This window comes from Rhinolophus sinicus, chromosome 14, assembly GCF_057876585.1.
Source record: "Rhinolophus sinicus isolate RSI-liver-muscle chromosome 14, RSI-T2T, whole genome shotgun sequence".
Classification (NCBI taxonomy): domain Eukaryota; kingdom Metazoa; phylum Chordata; class Mammalia; order Chiroptera; family Rhinolophidae; genus Rhinolophus; species Rhinolophus sinicus.
This window is the reverse complement of record NC_142514.1, coordinates 102,052,154-102,072,361: the sequence shown is the minus strand read 5'-3', so window position 1 is coordinate 102,072,361 and position 20,208 is coordinate 102,052,154.

Sequence of the window (20,208 nt, the reverse complement as noted above, 5' to 3'; positions counted from 1 at the left end):
AACTGTTCCAAGCAAGAATTGGGGAGCAGCTGGCTGTTGCCAGGGACTCTCCAGTCAGGACTCAGGGGCTGCGAGGAGAACAGTGCTAATGTGAAGTTAAGAAATGGGACTAAATCTCAACCGAAGAGAGCCGTGCTTCTCCAGAAGCCCAAGAAGCAAAAAGAGAGAGAGTTGGGGTAGCAGCGCACAGCCATGGTGGAAGTAGGCTAAGAAACCGTTTTTGAAACACTCCCCCCTCAACCGCACCCCAGAATTGGAGCCATGGGAGACCTAGGGGTTGGGAGGACAGCATAACTGTTGGAAGCATAAGGGACTGCTCCATACTTTAAAGTGTGTAACTTACACTAAGTAACTTACCACTATGCAGCTAGAACACCATCTGGATAGCACTTGCCCCAGTTGCCTTATGCTAACGCAAAACTAGTTCTTCATCATGTCAGTGCCCAGGTCACACAGCCAGAGACAGAAAACTGAGGGCCTGCAGGGAAAATTAAAGGGACAAGACCAGGAGTCTTGGAAGTAGATCCCTGGACCTTCCTAGCAGGTAACACTCCGAGGTGGACACAGGAAGCTTTGGGGGTGCCAATTCATCCTGGGGTGCAGAGTCCAGAGCGACTCTTGCGGCCCAGGGTAGGCCACCCCAAGCTATCCCACAATGGCATATTATTTGGAAGTAAAGTTACTCAAGAAACTGCCCATGCAAGAAGAAAACCCTGACCCCTCTGTCCCCACAAAAGCAGGAAATAAATCTCCCATGTGATAGGTGCCCTCCTGCTCCTGAGGGCTAAGAGACAACATTATCACAAGAGGTAGAAGAATCCAGTGTGGAAAGCGTGTATAAACAAGCCTAGTGACGCCTTTACTAATTTACTACAAAAGCCCAAACTTCGTTTAGATTCCTCACTAACCAACACCCAAACCATGCTTAGAGTTCTTTCCAATGAGCACTAACTTTTTTTGTCCTGTCAATTTCTCACAAATTTATTGTTTCTTTGTCTAAAAAATATAAAAAGGTGCCTGGTTTGGTCATTTGTTTGAGCCTTATTTTACGATCTGAGTATCACATTGTGATTCTCCCGTGTGCACATATTAAATTGGTTTTTCTGTGTTATTCTAGTCTTCTGTCAATTTTATTTTATTACTAGTCCAACCGTAAGAACTAAAGAGAGGGGAGGGGATTCTTCTTTCCCCACCTCACCCCACAGCCAAATGCTAATTCCCCAACTCCTAGGAAGAGTTTCCTAAATCCTTGGCTGGATGGAATAGCTCTGCTCACTTCCAAACCACTCCTTGACCCTGATCCCTTCCTCCTTCCCTAACTGTTCTTTCTCCTGCTCCTCTGGCTTCTCTCTTAAGCAGCTGTATCAGGCCCTTTGTCTATCTGCTCTTCGTGGTTCCTGAACAATCCAATCCACAACCATGGTTTTACCAGCCACACAGGGCTGATGACCCCAGCATGATCCTCACCCCAGAGATCCAGCCAAATAATCCCAAGGGACTCAGCGCTGCTCACACTGACTTCATCTGACCCCCCAAAACTGGCTCCCCTCTGTGGCTTCCTGGATTCCTAATTGGCACTGCCCCAGCCCACTTATTTATCCTCACTCCTCTCCCCTCTGCTGCTTCAGTTCCAGGTCAGGCCTCTGTGGGACCAGCCTCTGCTGGTAACTCTGACTTTGTCTTCCCACCCCCAGGCTATCAACTCTAGTTTGGTATTTTCCACAACACAGATGTGGTTCAAACCTTCAGTGTCTCCCTAGCTTCTGCCAGTTATAATCCAACTTTTTTTTTAAGAAAAAAAATTTTTTAGAAAAAATATTTTTACTAGATGATGAACACTTCTTCAACAAAGGAAAATACAAAATTGTTAATATCATAAACCCTTTGGATATAAATTGCTCTTTAAAAATCATGGTTTACATTGAGTCATGCTTTGTAGTTTTTGTCTGTGTGAGGACTCTGAATTAGCCAGAGATGTAAAAGCTTACGTTTTCTTTTATTAAATTAAAAAAAAATTGTCAATCACAGTTGATATTCAATATTATATTAGTTTCAGGTGTACAGTATAGTGGACAGACATTTATATACCTTATGAAGTCATCCCCCCGATAAGTCTAATATGCAGCTGACACCATACTTAGTTATTACAATATTATTGACTATATTCCTTATGCTGTACTTTACATCCCAATTTGTACTTCTTAATTCCTTCCCCTTTTTCACCCAGCCCCTGAACCCCCTCCCATCTGGCAAACATCAAAATGTTCTCTGTGGGCCGCCCCGGTGGCTCAGGGGGTTAGAGCTCCATGCTCCTAACTCCGAAGGCTGCCAGTTCGATTCCCACATGGGCCAGTGGGCTCTCAACCACAAGGTTGCCTGTTCAACTCCTCGAGTCCCGCAAGGGACGGTGGGCTCCGCCCCACTGCAACTAAGATTGAACACAACACCTTGAGCTGAGCTGCCTCCTGGATGGCTCAGTTGGTTGGAGTGCGGGCTCTCAACCACAAGGTTGCGGGCTGGACTCCCACAAGGGATGGTGGGCTGCGCCCCCTGCAACTCGCAGCTGCTACTGGACCTGGAGCTGAGCTGCGCCCTCCACAACTAAGACTGAAAGGACAACAACTTGAAGCTGAACAGCACCCTCCACAACTAAGATTGAAAGGACAACAACTTGACTTGGAAAAAAGGTCTGGAAGTACACACTGTTCCCCTTCCCCAATAAAATCTTTGCTGTGTCTATGAGTTTGTTTCTGTTTTGTTTGTTCATTATTGTTTTTTAGATTCCACATATAAGTGAAATCTCATGGTATTTGTCTTATTCTGCCTGACTTATTTCACTTAACATAATACCCTCTAGATCCATCCATGTTGTCTCAAATGGTAAGATTTCATTCTTTTTTATAGTTCAGTAGTATTCCACAGAGTGTGTATGTGTATATATATATGGCACCTCTTCTTTATCCAGTCATCTATCAATAGACACTTAGGTTTGCTTCCATCTCTTGGCTATTGTAAATAACGCTGCAATGAACATAGGGGTGTATGTATCTTTTCAAATTAGTGTTTTGGATTTCTTTGGATAAACACCCAGAAGTGAGTCATACGGCATCTGTATTGTTAATTTTTTGAGGAACCTCCATACTGATTTCCACAGTGGCTGCACCAATATGCAATCCCACCAACTGTGCACAAGTGTTTCCTTTTCTCCACATCTTGGCCAATACTTGATGTTTGAGGATTTATTGATGATGCCCATTCTGACAGATGTGAAATAGTATCTCATTGTGGTTTTAAGTTCCATTTCTCTGATTAGTGACATTGAGCATCTTTTCATATTGGCCATCTCTGTGTCCTCTTTGGAGAAATGTCTGTTCAGGTCCTCTGCCAATTTTTTAATCATATTGTTTCTTTTTGTGGTGTTAAACTGAATGTGTTCTTTATATATTTTGGGTATTATCAGATACCCTTATCAGATGTATCACTGGCGAATATCTTCTCCCATTCAGTAGGTTGTGTTTTCATTTGTTGATGGTTTCCTTTTCTGTGCAAAAACTTTTTAGTTTGATGTAGTTTCATTTGTTTGTTTTTCTTTTGTTTCTCTTGCCCAAGGAGACATATCCAAAAAAAATATTACTAAGAGCAACATCAGATAGTTTACTGCCTATGTTTTCTTCTAGGAGTTTTATGGTTTTGGATCTTACATTTAAGTTTTTCATCCATGTTGAGTGTATTCTCTGTATGGCGTAAGATAGTGGTGATTTCATTTTTTTTTTCATATCACTCTCCAGTTTTTTTCACCACCGTTTATTGAAGAGACTGTCTTTACCCCCATTGTATATTCTCACCACCTTTGTCATAGATTAATTGACCATATAGGCATGGGTTTATTTCTGAGCTCTCTATTCTGTTCCATTGATTTCTTTTCTTTTTTTCTTTTTTCTTTTTTTAATTTTATTAAATTTATTGGGGTGACAATTGTTAGTAAAATTGCATAGATTGGTGGCTCAGGTGGTTGGTGCACCATTGATTTCTTTTTTTTAATTTTTATAAAAGTTTATTTGAATCAAACAGAGGGTACGTCTGAAAGCAAGATCTCAACAAACTGAGAAAAATGCTTCCCTGTTCCATTTGATTTCTTTGTCTGTTTTCATGCCAGTACCATGCTGTTTTGATTGCTATAGCTTTGTAGTATAGTTTGATATCAGATCGTGTGATACCTCCAGCATTGTTCTTCTTTCTCAAGATTGCTTTGGCTATTTGGGGTCTTTTGTGATTCCATATAAATTTTAGGATTATTTGCTCTAGTTCTGTGAAAAATGTCATTGGTATTTTGGTAGAGATTGCATTAAATCTGTAGATTGCTTTTATGGACATAAAATCCAAGTTCTTAACATGACATTTAGTCTTTACAACCCAACATCATTTTCTGCTTCATTTCCTGACCCATTCTTTGCCCTGCCTTCCCCATCCCACCACTCTGGTCACCCTAATCCTTTCAAATACTGTCCCCCAGCCCAAGAGGATCAGTAACAATTATCCAAGTATACTGCCTGCTTTCCTGCCCCCAAACTTTTACTCATATGATTTTATCTGCTTAAAACATCCTCTCCCTTCTCTACTGATGATAATCCTGCTTCCTGTGCAAAGCTAGAGTCAAATAACACCTTATTGAAATTAAAGCTATCTTGTCCATGCTGTCATGAACAGTGTTGTGTCTCGACATCCATATTTGTACATTTCATAGTGTGAATTTTACTATGTCTAACTGCATGTGTGTGCTGCCCTAATAAAATGAGAACTCCCTGGGGTTGGCCAGGCATCTTACCCCATTTATAAACCCCAGTGTCTTGCTTGATAAGCCACTTATAACTGGTTGAATTTAAGTGAATTGCAGCTCATGAGACCCTACATGATCTTGCCCCAACCAGCCTTCCAAATTCACTTTGAACACTTTCTTCCTTGTCTCTCTACAGTCAGCAAACTCTCAGCTTAACCAAAGGGTCTCAGAACTGGTTCCCTGAGCACGGGTACCCTGAGCCTAGACCACGCCTGTTAAATGCTTTTGCTTTGTTCTCTCTTTCCAAGATGAAGAGATGAAGTAGTTAGTGCTATTGAGGCCACAGGCAGTGCAGAGATAGGTAGTGAGCCTCACAGGGCTCCTAGGCCGGACTGTCTAAGAGGTAACCCTGACACTGACATTGGGGGTTGAAGAGCTGGACTTCCCTATGTGTGGAGCTGTAGGGACTGGGTAGGATGGCAGACAATGCTGGTTCCCTAGACCAGATCCATTCTCTTCTTTTTCCTTTCTGTCAGAACTGTTTTCTAACTGAGCTACAATGTGTTCAGTTTAAACTATGGGTTTTCCAGACTTCTTTGCAACTAACAGTCTCCATATGACCCAGTTCTGGCCAACGAGGTGGAAACAGAATTATATTATGTAAGAATTCTAAGGAAGACACAGTAGTATGTGCCTTTTGCCCTTTTCTTCTCCTTCTTCTTCTTCCTCTCCCTCCCCCTTCCTTTTCTTCCTCTCCTCTTTCTTCTCCTCCTCCTTTCCCTCTCCCCCCATCTCTTCTCCCTCCTCCTTTACCCCTCGTCCTCCTCTTCATGCTCATCCTTCTTTTTTTCTCAGAAGTATGGATGTGATGCCTGGAGGTGAAGCAGCCATCTTGCAACTATGAAGAAAGAAGTCTTCTAATAAGGATGGCAGGACAGGAAGCTAGAAAGAACCATTAACAACATCTGAGTACTTTATTCCAGATTTCTTGTTTCATGAGAAAATTCAGCTCTTGTTACATAAATTTACAATAGTTGGTTATGTGTTCCATGCAGCTAACACAATCCTAACTGATACAGATGGGGTGGAACAGCTGGGAGAAGTCTTTTATTTTGAGAAAGCAGAAATTCAACACATGCCTTCCTCCCCTAGAAGACCACTACCTGCCACTCGCAGCCCCATCAGCATACACCGGACACGTGCCAGCGTATTGAGAACACAAACACCACCATCTCTCTTCTTGGAATGTGTTCTGCATGGTTTCTTTCCTTAGCTACCTTTATATCAGTGTCTTGCTTTGGGGGAAGGGAAGAAAGCCGAGGAAGAGGGGGAAGTCTGAAATAAAATCTCGCCCTGTCTTCCCACAGGAAAACTATAACATACGTCAGGAAGCAAGGCATGACAAAGCACAGATGAGATTTGTTTCTAAGTGAAAAATTCACACCAATCCCATTAGTCCGGAAAAACCAATTGCTGCCTGAATAACTTAAACTTGTCTTGTAAGTGTGAACTGTTACCTTAAGGTGCTGATCTCTAATTATGAGCACACATCTTTCACAGCTGCTAGTTATTGAAATTGGAGCACATGACACCTCCTCCCCAGAGCCTTTCCACTCTGCAAATATGCACCCATTTGTTTTTTCCCAATGAATGCAAATGGAAGAAAACCAAGTGATGTTGCCCTTTGGAGATAATGACGTTGGAAATTCAATACATAATGGCAAGTCAATACATAATGGCTCCCTAGACAAGACCAAAATAGCTTCACATTTCTGCCTTCCTGGTGCACAGAGAAGCTGACAGCATGTTAGCATAAGCAGGCATCTGAACTCCCCGCCCCTCCCTGAGGGCTTGGAGCCAGCCTTCATCAAGAGAGGCACCTGTTTTTCGTCATAGACTTTCTTCCAACCCACTGGCTCCAGGCAGGCTGAGAACAGAGGCTGCAGCTAAGATTTGAGCCCAGAAGCATCACAGGGACCCAGCAGGCGCCTCCATTCAGTCTACAAACCAGCTTTGCAAGTAGACAATGACCCACTAACACAGTCATGTTTGCCGGGCAAGGAAGACTGATTTGAATCCACTTATTCTCTTTCAAATCCCCAAATCCCATCCCTACCCCAAAGCCAGAGCTGGAGTTAAGGAAAACAATAAAAATGATTTGGGCAGATTGTTGAACTTCTTCATACGGAAGTCATGTGAACCCTACAGACTAACGTCCGTGAGGGGTGAGGAACTTCTCTACAGGGCAAAGTTGGTGCCTGTATACAAACATGCGTTTCTCCCAAGGAGGGCACAGCAGCAGGCAGAGGCCTGGCATCCTGGGGTACTGCCTGGCCTGTCTGGGGAAGGGGGCTCAGCTCTGATGACAATGGGCATCCAAGAGGGATGCTGGGCAGGTCAGCACACCACTTGTGGCCACAGAGGTACTGCCTCACTTGTCTGTTTATAATGGACTCTTGGGCCCATTGATTTCTCCATCCCTGTCAACCCTCCTGTAATTCAGCTATCTCTTCGATGCTGCTGTTCATGTAATTGCCTCTCACACCAAAGGCATATTTGATGTCTACAATGTAAAACATTATCTTTATTGATTTTAATTTTCCAGGCCTTGCATCAAAACTTAGATGTGGCTGGTGGGAGCTGATGGGTGTAAAATATTCACCATTCTGGCCATTCACTCTAATACTAAGCATTTGTATAGTCCTTGGAACACAACTCCTTCCCGGCACATTGTTAAGAGAATCCACAATTATCCTCCTGTTTAACTCACAACTTTCTGCTTCAGAATTGGGAGAAGGAATGGTACTATTTAGCCCAGGGAATCAAGTAAGTTGTTTACTCTCAGATGGTGACTAACTTGAAGATGGGAAATGTGGATGGTTTATGTTTAACCCTCTTCTCCTCTCTTCACCACTTGCCAATATAATTGGTATATAATTGATATTTGCTAAATGCAAAAGGTAGGAATAATATTGATGGAGAAAACCAATGCATATCAATAATTAGTCCCCATATCAGCGCTGCAAGGCAGCCCAATGCTGTGCCGTGTCTGACAGGAAGGAGACAGGGAGAGAGGGGAAGCAGGCTCCCTGAGACATAGTTCACAGACCGTGGGCCCAACACACTCATCTGGAGTCTGTTTTTTAAATTATGGTAAATTGTATTTCCAAACATGGCCTCAGTGATATCTCCCATCCCATAGGCTCTCCTACATTGAAACTTTGCCACTCCTCCCACTGAGAAATGGAGTCTGTGTCCTCTGCCTTCAGTCTGGGGTGGCTCTGTGACTTCTTTTGAGCAATAGAAAGAAGGAGAACTATCCCTCTTTCTGGACTGGACCTTAAGAGATCTGCAACTTGTGCCTCAGTTTCGGATGCCCCCTTTTGGAAGCCAGCTGCCTTGTAAGAAGTCAGACTACCCTGCTGGAGAGAGAGACCATGTGGAGGGAATCCTGGAGCCGCCTTGAACATTCCCATCCAAGCCAACCTCCCTGCTAAAGGTAGCTCCTTGAGTGACCCTGACCACAGTCCTCTGGGCCCGTCCCAAATTCTGATTCCTCAGATCATGAGTAAATAAAATGGTTGTTGTTTTGAACATCATGTTTAGGAGTATTTTGCTTTGCAGCAATAGATGACTAAAACAAGGTGAGTGGGCCCCACCCCCAGCCCTTGAACCAGAGTCTCTGGGGATGGAACCGGGGCGTCAGTATTTTAACAGGCACTCCCTGCAACTTAGAAATAGAGTTGAATCTCCCACTGACTTCTCCATGGCTGCTTCCTTTGTGATTCACAGACTCAGTGGGTCTGAGATCTTGAATGACAAAGTGTGTCTGAGCTGTAGGGACACACATGGTAAAAGAGATGAGATAGCCTCAGAAAGGCAGAGTCTTGGAAGAAACAGAGTATGAGAGGTTTCTGTATTCAGAGAGCTCTGAGCCAGACACTGTGAGGAGAGTCAAAGGAAACAGAGCCATGGAGTATTTCAGTTGGAGGAGATCTTAGAGAACACTTTCAAATTGGAAGCCGGAGGCCCAGAGGGGGAACTGACAGACTCAGTCACATAGCCTGTTACTGGCCCCATTGGGACTAGAGCAAGTTCTTCTGAGTACTGATCTAGTCCTCTTTCCCTTGCCCCATCCATCTCTCAGGATTTCTGTGTCCCAGCTGAGGAGTAAAAAAACATATTTTCCTAAATGCATGGAAAATATTTTTACAAATTGCCTAAATTATATACACATGATTATTAATGTCCCAACTAAGGTGAAAACAGCAAAAGCTCCCAAGGTAAGAGAAGGACCAGAACAAGAGGCGGGACTGATCCAGGACACCTTCCTGGGAGGTGACCTTTAAAGGAGGAGAATGGGGGTTTAGGGTGGGAGAAGGGCAGGCAGAGACACAGGTTGGAAGGAGATGTGTGGAGGTACTGGCCGATACTAGCTGGCAGGTTCAGAAAATCCTGCTGGGAGGGAACAGAGGTTTATAAGTTTCCATTTAGGGTCTGTTTTTCCTACCTGGTTCTTCTCCAGCGGAGGGGAGAGGGAACAGGCAGGTGCCCAAGTGGGAGGGCCTGTTACACAGACTTCCCAAGGCCCCACCCCCGGCCCTGCTGTGCTGATTAGAAAACTGACCATAGCCTGGGAGAGGAGGGGCCCCGGGGCCTAAATCAATGAGGTAGAGGCTTCTGAACCTGATGTTGGGATTCCACTCTTGTCCCGGTCTCTCCTCCAAGTCCAGCCCTCCTTTGTGATCAGAAGAAGCCTCAGAGACCCCACCCAAGTGAGTTTGTGTTTAGTTTGCCATCCTTTTCTAAGAACCATTGTGCATGCAGCACACAATGTAAATGTTCCCAGCTGCCCTTTGCTGAGGACTGAACAAGAAGAAGTGATCTTGCATGTACGTAGTAGGAGAGGTCAAAGCTAGGTAGAGGGAAGAACTCCCCTGTGGTCAGAGTGGGCAAAATGAGTAGAGCTGGTAAATTTATTTTCTTGGCAAGTAATTCTTGCTCAGCAGAGAGGTGACAGGCTGTCTGCAGTTTCCACACCACAGAACACGTCCCTTGGAAAGGCAGCGAGAGGTGAGTGCACGAGCATGGATACTCACTAGAGCCCAGTACTGGTGGTCTTGGACAAGCCACTTAACTTCTCTGCGCATCAGTTTCCTCACCTGTGAGGATGGTATAAATAATGTTCTCTGTTCCATAAGGTTGTTGTGAGGAATGATTGAGATAACACATGGAAAATCCCTGCCAATGCCTGACAATGGCAATTGCTCAATAAATACTCATTTTTTAACTTGCCTGTACGAACTACACCCACTCTCACCAGCCCCAAGATAGAACTTCATCTTTAACTGCCATCTATTACGTACCTTTCATGTGCCAGGCACAGAACTAGGCAGATAGCACACCTTCCCACCAACAACCTTGAGTGCTAGGTATTACTTATCCCCATTTTCCTGTGACTCTCTTTATGGTGAACCCCACCCTGTACCAGACCATTGTGACAAAACTCATAGTGAATGCAGAGACACAAGACAGCAGCCACTATGGGGCCAAAGGATCATGCCCATTGCTTCCGGCCTGTCTGTCTTCAGCTCTCCAGGGCACTGAATGTTCCCGGGATGAAAACGCCATCGGTCCCGCCCCATATCGGAGGACCTGATTAATCCAATTTAACTCATTGAGCTGGCTGAAGTGGTGGAGCAACAGAACTCAATGCAATTTTCTGGTGGGGAGAGGCTTCAGGGAACTACTGCAAACACAACAAACAACTCTGAGCATTTTCTGTCTGCCTGGCACACAGGTCACCTCTCAATCTGCACAACAGCTCTGTGCTGCAGAGCCTATTATTATCGCCACTTCAAAGACAGGCGACTGAGCCTGAAAGAATTGAAGCAACTTTCCCAATGTCACTCAGTTGATAATGTGGCAGAGCCAGGACTCAAGTCTGGGTGCAAAGCAGGCACTTGTTTGGGGTTTTGTTTGGTGAAGATGCAACCTTGTCTCATGGCTTTCAGGCATTCTGCACTCCTGGACCCTACTTCCCATGAGGAGACCCTGTTCGAGAGGTCTCCCCCATGAATGATCCTATGACACAAGGACACCGTCTACAGCCACCAGCCACTGCCTGACCCTTGCCCAGCCTGGGGCTGCAGCCCTGGCACCCACCACTGCCCTCTCTGTCTCTCTCTGCACAACCAGAGCCATTAGCCAGGGTAGGCAGGAAATTGTTTTCTTTGTCCCAGCAATCTGTTTAGGGAAGTGCAGAAAGGTGTTTTTCCACTCCAAGTAGGTCATTTCTCTTGCTCTCCCATTGTGAACTTCCTGCTTTGTGCACTGGTGAGATTAGATTTCTCTCTGTGATAAAAGAAGGGAGACTTGTGGCTGCTCTACCCAGACACTGATAAGAAACAGGGGGTCAGCTGGAAACATATCTGGCTGTCATCATTATCGTCATCATTTAATATCTGCTAAGTGCCCCAGAGTGCCTACTCTAGACGTGGCAGTGCTCTGAGAGGACAGTCAAGAAAGATGGAATGAGCTTCCTGACTCAGGGTTGCCTAGATGCAAATCTCCACATGCAAAGCAAATACCTCAAAGCCTGGAGCACACAGGTGCTTTCAGACAAACCGCAACCATAGGTGGGTTGTTAAAACAGATTGCTAGGCCCCATCCCTAGGGGATGTTGATGCTTGTGGTCAGGGGACCACACTTTGAGAACCAGAGCGCTAATACAGCTACTAACAACATTTAGATATTCACACGTGTGCTCAAACGCAGGTACACCCTCGGACATACATGATCAGACACGAGGTCCAGTCACCTCTTCAGCAACCTCTGGCCCCACTCTCTCCCTCACTCTTCGGGCAGCAACCTCTCCAGTCTGCATTCTTCAAACCATGCTCCTCCTACCTCAGGAGGAAAAAGAGGTGAGAGAAGAGTAAATTGAGACAGAAAGGCAGGAATGCTCATGTGTGGGGAATGGCAGCCGATTCTTCCATCAAGATGGTTCCCACTGAAGGTTGAACAAGAAATAAAAATTATTTCTGCCTGGAACATGTTTCTTCCTACTCTTCAGCTAGTTAATGCCTCTCACACTTCAGATTTGAGCTTTAACATCTCTTTTTCAAGGAAGCCTTCTCTGATTCCTTCTAACACTCCCAACCACCATCACCAGACCAGGACAGAACCTAGTTATGGGTGGCCATATTTGGTGTAATTTGTCTTCACACACTTAGGGCAGGTGTTTCTTTAGTATATGTTTGGCTTCATGAAAGCTGGGATCATGTTGAGCTTCTCACAGTTGCAGCCCTACCTCAGTGTCTGTCTCATGGTAGATGCTTAGAAATACTTGTTAAATGAATAAATAAGCCCTCACGCAGGTAGACAGTTCACATATCCACACAGGTATTCATACAAGAACACATTCACATATGCTTTTGTTTCTGCCTTTAGCATTTTTTGAAGTGTAGGGTAGCAGAGTTGGACACTGTTGGAAGAGTAGAAGTTAATTCAACTCTTCTGAAAACAGTTTGGCATTTTGTATAAGTAATCAACCTTACTTATAGGCATTTACCCTTAGGAGATCATTGCTTCAGAAGGAAGCAAGCACAAAGACATTCATGGAACAACATTTATATCATCAAAATCTGGAAACTGGCTACCCTACTTAGATGTCCACTGACAGATTAAGTAAATCAATACATCTATACAATGAAATATTCTACAACTGTTAAAAATGACGATAATATCCATCCCCTTGGGGAAGTTGTTTACCTCATGACATTGAGAAAAAGAAATCGAGAACAAAATAATTTTTATCATAGAATCCTATTTATATAAAATTATAGACCTCTCTCTATGGATGCATAGAGAGTTCTAGATTTTACCAAAGTGCTAATAATATTTACTTCTACGTGGTGGGATTTAAAGTAATTTCTATTGTCTTCTTTGCAAGAGTACCTACTATAAAATATTGAAGAGATATTAAATGAGATAAAGTATGTGATGATGTGGAGAGTTTATACCACAATACTTGGCACAAATACATGGTACCTTTTATATTGTTTTTATAGCTTTCAGGATTGTTTGGATTTTTTAAATGCTCCTGTAGTGAGAGTTAAATTACAAAGTACAAAACCAATGAAGCTGCTGTTGATCAAGTGGCAACATGGGGTGAGCCTCTGGAAATCTCCCCCGAAATTTACAACACATTGAAAAACTATAACTCCACAAAGGTCTCCCTGCACAACAGACAGGCAAGATGAAGAGGCTCACTACCGAATTCACCTAAAGGTGGGCAAATTGCACAAGCAGGGAGGAGGGAAGGGAGAAGTACAGAGACAGAGCCTCGCGGGTGCAGGATGAAGACCTAGCTCAGGGCTCCGAGCTCGCTGCATCCCGGAAGTACTGAGCTGTGGGAGAGGGAAGAACTTGGACTGCTTGGGCTCCGCTTATGGCCCACAGGGCTGAGGGGGCAGCATATAACACGGCTGAACGCAACGCTCACGGCAGAGACCTAAGAGGAAAGATTGAGGGAAGAAAGCTGAAAACAGTGGTTTAAGCCATCACTACCGCAGAGAACAGAAGCTTTAGGCACTGAGACTAGCCGCCCCCTCCCTACCCTCCAAGAGCTCGCCCCTCCCCCACCTGCCCAGTGCTAGAAGTGGAACAGTAGCAGTGTCAGATCAAAAGAACAGAATATTTGCAGTTCTGAGAACTGTGGTCCGCAGACACAGATTCGCATCCCAACTAGTTCCGGCAAAGGGGAGAGAACTGTGGAAGCAGAACCAACTGTGGTGGTGGTTGCCACCGTTAATCTGGGTCACCTCTCACAACCCACCCCACTCCTGTTCCCACCTATCTGGGTGGATCCCTCCAGGAGTAAACAGAACTGCTGAAACACACAGGCTCAGAATCTGGTGCAGGAAGAGCTTTGGAACTTCAAAAGCTCTCTGTATCCCCACAGGGATGCGGTGCCCTATGACCCAGGCAAACTGTTAACAGAGGTGAAGCCCACCTTCCAGGGAATCCCCCCATTGTGTGAGAAGTGCGAATAGTGCCAAGAAAACATAACACTACAGTGTGAGAGAGAATAAAAGGCTGCAGTCGGAGAGAAAATAAAACATTCTACCAACACGTATTGGAAAACAAAAGAAAGTCCTCTTCCTGTCAACCTCTTGCAGAACCCACACCTGTAGATGTCTAGGAAGAGAAATAATAAATCAGTAATTGCCATGAATAACCAAGGAAACAAGACAGCTCAGAAGGAACGTGAAAAGTCTCCAGAAAATGAACTTAAAGTTATGGAAATATGTGACTTAAACGACAGAGAATTCAAGATTGCAGTTCTGAAAAAACTCAACGAGATGCAAGAAAACACAGACAAGCAGTTTAATGAACTCAGAAACACAATCAAAGAACAACATGAACATTTTACGAAAGAGATTGAAATTTAAAAAAAGAACCAAATAGAATTTCTGGAGCTTAAGAACTCAATAGAAGAAATTAAGAATGAAATAGCCAGCTTAGGTACTAGAGTTGACCAGATGGAAAAAGAATCAGTGACATCGAAGACAGAAACCTGGAAATGACCTGGATGGAAGAAAAAAGAGACTTGAGACTTAAAGAAATGAAAGAACTCTACAAGAACTTTCTGACTCCATCAGAAAGAGCAATATAAAAATAATGGGCATACCAGAAGGAGAAGAAAGAGAGAAGGGAAGAAAGAGTATATTCAAACAAAGAGTCAATGAGAACTTCCAAAACTTGTGGAAAGAACTGGATCCTCGAATCCAAGAAGCAAATGGAACACCTAATTACCTCGACCCCAACAGGACTTCTCCAAGGCACATTGTATTGAAGTTTTCAAAAATCAACAACAAAGAAAGAATCCTCAAGGCAGCCAGGGAAAAGAAGATGGTAACCTACAAAGGAAAGCCCATTAGATTATCATCAGATTTCTCAGCAGAAACTCTACAAGCCAGGAGGGAGTGGAACCAAATATTCAAACTATTGAAAGAGAGAAACCATGAGCCAAGAATAATATATCCAGCAAAGATATCCTTTAGATATGAAGGAGGAATGAAGACCTTTCCAGACATACAGAAGCTGAGGGAATTTTCTAACACATGACCTGCATTACAAGAAATACCAAAGGAGGTTATTCGACCACCATCAACGGGGACAATTTGTGGCAACCAAAACATAAAAAGGATGAGAGTGAAGGTCTGAACCGGTATATAGGAATGGAGAAAGTAGGCATGCTGAAGAAAATGGAATACTCTAAATATCAAACTTTCTTTTACATAAACTTAAGGGTAACCACTCAAAAAAAATCCAGAACTGAAATATATACTGAAATAAAAGAAGAAACAGAGGGAAACATCATAGAATACAACCACACAGAAATAATAGACAACAGCAAAAAGGCAAAGAAACAATGGAGACAAAATCTTACCAGAAAACTAAAGGTACAATGATAGGAAATCCTCACATATCAATTATCACCCTAAATGTAAATGGACTGAACTCACCAATAAAAAGGCACAGAGTAGCAGATTGGATCAAAAAACTAAACCCAACTATATGTTGTCTCCAAGAGACGTGTCTCCGCTACAAGGACAAGCATACACTCACAGGAAAAGGGTGGAAATTGACACTCCAAGCAAATGGTATCCAGAGAAAATCAGATGTAGCTATACTGATATCAGATGAAACAGACTTCAGGGTGAAAAAGGTAAAGAGACAAAGATGGACATTTCATACTGGTAAAGGGGACTATACAACAAGAAGACATAGCAGTCATCAATATTTATGCCCCCAATCAGGTAGCACCGAAATATACCAAGTAACTACTAACGGAACTATAGGGAGAAATGACCAAAACACAATTATACTAGGGGATGTAAATACGTCATTGACAGCTATGGATAGATCATCCAAACAGAAAATAAATAATGAAATACCAGCCCTAAATGACACATTAGATGAATTGACATAATTGACATTTATAGTGCACTTCATCCTAAAACATCAGACTGTATATTTTTTCAAGTGTACGTGGAACATTCTCAAGGATAGATCATAGATTGGGACATAAAACTAACCTCAGCAAATTTTAAAAGATTGAAATCACACCAAGCATATTCTCTGATCACAAGGCTTTGAAATTGGATATCAACTGCAAAAAGAAAGCAGGAAAAAACACAAATACATGGAGATTAAACAACATGGTTTTAAATAATGACCAGTCAAAGAGAAATTAGAGGAGAGATCAAAAGATACATAGAAACAAATGACAGTGAAAATACATCCTACCAAAATGTTTGGGATGCAGTGAAAGCAGTTTTAAGGGGGAAATTTATATCATTACATGCCTATCTCAAGAAACAAGAAAAATCCCAAATAAATAACCTCACAATACTCCTTAAAGAACTAGAAAAAGAAGAACAAATGAAACCCAAGGTCAGCAGAAGAAAGGAAATAATAAAAATCAGAGCAGAACTAAATGAAATAGAGTATAAAAAGACAATAGAAAAAATTAATGTGACAAAGAGCTGGTTCTTTGAAAAGATTAACAAAATTGACAAACCCTTGGCTAGGCTTACTAAGATAAATAGAGAGAAGACACTAATAAACAAAATTAGAAATGAAAAAGGGGAAGTTATCACGGATGCCACAGAAATACAAAGGATCATCCAAGAATACTATGAAGGACTATATGCCACCAAATTTAATAACCTGGAAGAAATGGACAAGTTCTAGAAACATATAGCCTTCCTAGTCTGAACCACGAAGAACTGGAAAATCTAAACAGACTGATCACCAGTAATGAAATTGAATCAGTCACCCAAAACCTTCCCAAAAGCAAAAGTCTGGGACCAGATGGCTTCACTAGTGAATTCTACCAAACCTTCAAAGAGGATCTAATACCAATCCTGCTCAAACTCTTCCAAAAAATTGAAGAAGAAACAGTACTCCCCAACTCATTTTATGAGGCCAACATTACCCTGATACCAAAACCTGGTAAGGACAGCACAAATAAAGAAAACTATAGACCAATACCTCTGATAAATACAGATGCAAAAATCCTAAATAAAATTCTAGCAAATCGAATGCAACAATGCATTAGAAAGATTACTCATCACGACCAAGTGGGGTTCATCCCCGGGGCACAAGGATGGTTCAACATCCGCAAATCCATCAATGTGATACATCACATAAACAAAATAAAGGACAAAAATCATATGATTATATCAATTGATGCAGAAAAAGCATTTGACAAGATACAACATCCATTTATGATTAAAACACTTAATAAAATAGGTATAGAAGGAAAATATCTTAACATGATAAAGGCCATGTGTGACAAACCCTCAGCTAATCTCATAATTAACGGTGAAAAACTGAAGCCCTTTGCTCCACGGTCTGGAACACGACAGGGCTGCCCCTATCACCTCTGCTTTTCAACATATGTTGGAAGTCCTCGCCAGAGCAATCAGGCAAGAGAAAAAAATAAAAGGCATCCAAATTGGGAATGAAGAAGTTAAATTGTCACGCTTTGCAGATGACATGATGCTATATATAGAAAACCCTAAAGACGCCACCAAAAAGCTATTAGAAACAATCAATGAATACGGTAAAGTTGCCAGCTACAAAATCAACGTACAAAAGTCCATTGCATTCCTAATACTAACAATGAAATCTCAGAAAAAGAAATAAAATTTTTTAAAAAAAACAATTCCTTTTGCAATTGCAGAAAAAAGAATAAAATACCTAGGAATAAACTTAACCAAGGATGTGAAAGACCTATATGCTGAAAACTACAAGACATTTTTAAAAGAGATTGAAGAAGACACAAAGAAATGGAAAGACATTCCGTGCTCATGGATTGGAAGAATCAACATAGTTAAAATGGCCATATTACCCAAAGCAATATACAGATTTAATGCAATCTCATCAAAATCTCAATGGCATTTTTTAAAGAAATGGAGCAAAAAATCATCAGATTTGTTTGGAACCACAAAAGACCCGGAATAGCCAAAACAATCTTAACAAAAAAGAACAATGCTGGAGGTATCACACTCCCTGACTTTGGCTTGTACTGCAGGGCTACAATAATCAAAACAGCATAGTATTGGCAGAAAAACAGACACATAGACCAACGGTATAGAATTGAGAAGCCAGAAATAAAACCACATAAATATGGACAGATAATTTTTGACAAAGAAGCCAAAAACATACAATGGAGAAAAGACAGCCTCTTCAATAAATGGTGCTGGCAGAATTGGAAAGCCACGTGCAAAAGCATGAAACTGGACTGCTTTCTGTCACCATGTACCAAAGTTAATTCAAAATGGATCAAAGACTTAAGCATAAGACCTGACACAATAAACTGCATAGAAGAAAACATAGGTATTAAACTTATGGACCTTGGGTTCAAAGAGCATTTTAAGAACTTGACTCCAAAGGCAATGGAAGTAAAAGCTAAAATAAACGAATGGGACTATATGAAACTTAAAAGCTTCTGCACAGCAAAAGAAACCATTGACAAAATAAAGAGGCCACCAACTGAATGGGAGAAGATTTTTGCAAACAGTGTCTCCAATAAGGGGCTAGTATCCAGAATATACAAGGAACTCATGCAACTCAACAACAAAAAAACAAACAACCCAATTGAAAAATGGGCAGAGGACTTGAAGAGACATTTCTCCAAAGAGGACATACAAATGGCAAATAGACATATGAAAAAATGCTCAACATCACTAATCATCAGAGAAATGCAAATCAAAACCACAATGAGATACCACCTCACCCCAGTCAGAATGGCTATCATCAACAAGACAAATAGTAACAAGTGTTGGAGAGGCTGTGGAGAAAAAGGAACCCTCATACACTGTTGGTGGGAATGCAGACTGGTGCAGCCGCTATGGAAGGCAGTGTGGAGGTTTCTCAAAGAATTACGAATAGAATTGCCATATGACCCAGCAACCCCTCTCCTGGGTATCTACCCAAAAAATCTGAAAACATTTAGAGATAAAGACACATGTGCTCCAATGTTCATTGCAGCTTTGTTTACAGTGGCCAAGACATGGAAACAACCAAAATGTCCTTCGATAGATGAATGGATAAAGAAGTTGTGGTATATATACACAATGGAATACTATTCGGCGGTAAGAAAAGATGATATAGGAACATTTGTGACAACATGGATGGATCTTGAGAGAGTAATGCTGAGCGAAATAAGTGAGACAGAAAAAGCAGAGAACCATGTGATTTCACTGATATGTGGTATATAAACCAAAAACAACAAAAGAACAAGACAAACAAATGAGAAACAGAAACTCATAGGCACAGACAATAGTTTAGTGGTTACCAGAGGGTATGGGGGGTGCGGGGTGGGAGATGAGGGTAAGGGGGATCAAATATATGGTGATGGAAGGAGAACTGACTCTGGGTGCTGAACACACAATGGGATTTATAGATGATGTAATACAGAATTGTACACCTGAAATCTATGCAATTTTACTAACAATTGTCACCCAAATAAACTTTAATTAACAAAAAACAATGAAGCTTTCCAAAAGAAACCAGGGTAGAAAGGGCCAAGGAGGGGACACTGATGAATTATACATAGGCGTGTATCCTTCACCCTAACCTGCAGCCCTGCTCCGGTGTTTAATATTGCCCTCGGTACTAGTAAGTGCTTATCACAATTTGTTGATTCAACTGACTTTGGGCCATCTATTAGTCCAGTTAGAGGGATTGTCAGTGGAGAACCTGATGGGATCCTGATCTCTAGTCCCAGCCACAAAACAGACCCTACCCAGACCTCATCTGGGCTATTGAGGGCATCAGCCATGCTCCCAATCCTGGGCAGAATAAAAGAAGTGTTTCTAACTAGAATTAGTGCACTCACTTGGGATGTATCAAGCCTAAAAAGTTAAGAAAATGCAAATTTCCAATCACTTATTTTTCCCACCCACTGAGCTCTTCATTTAACTTCAATTAAATTAGCATCCCTCTTCTTCAACAAGCCCACCATAACCACATAAAGCTGACTAAACTTAGACCTCTTCAAATGAGAGAGTTTTCACTTTTTCCTGAAAGTAGGCAGTGAGGATAAGATAAAGATAGGGTTCCAATAGAATTTCCAGGAAGTACCTATCCCAAATCAACACCTGCAGCTTCCCTTTTTTGTCTTGTTGTGTGGCCTAATGCAGCAGTCCTCAAAGTGTGGTCTAAGGACCCCTGGGGGGTGCCTGAGACATTTTCAGGGGACCAGCAGGGTCAAAGCTTTTTTCATATTAATACTGTGATGCCCTTTGCCTTTGTCACTGCATTGACTTTGTTGGTACAAAAACAAAGGTGGGCAAAACTGTTTGCTCCTTAATATGAATCAAGGCAATGGTACCAAACTGGACTTGTAGTCA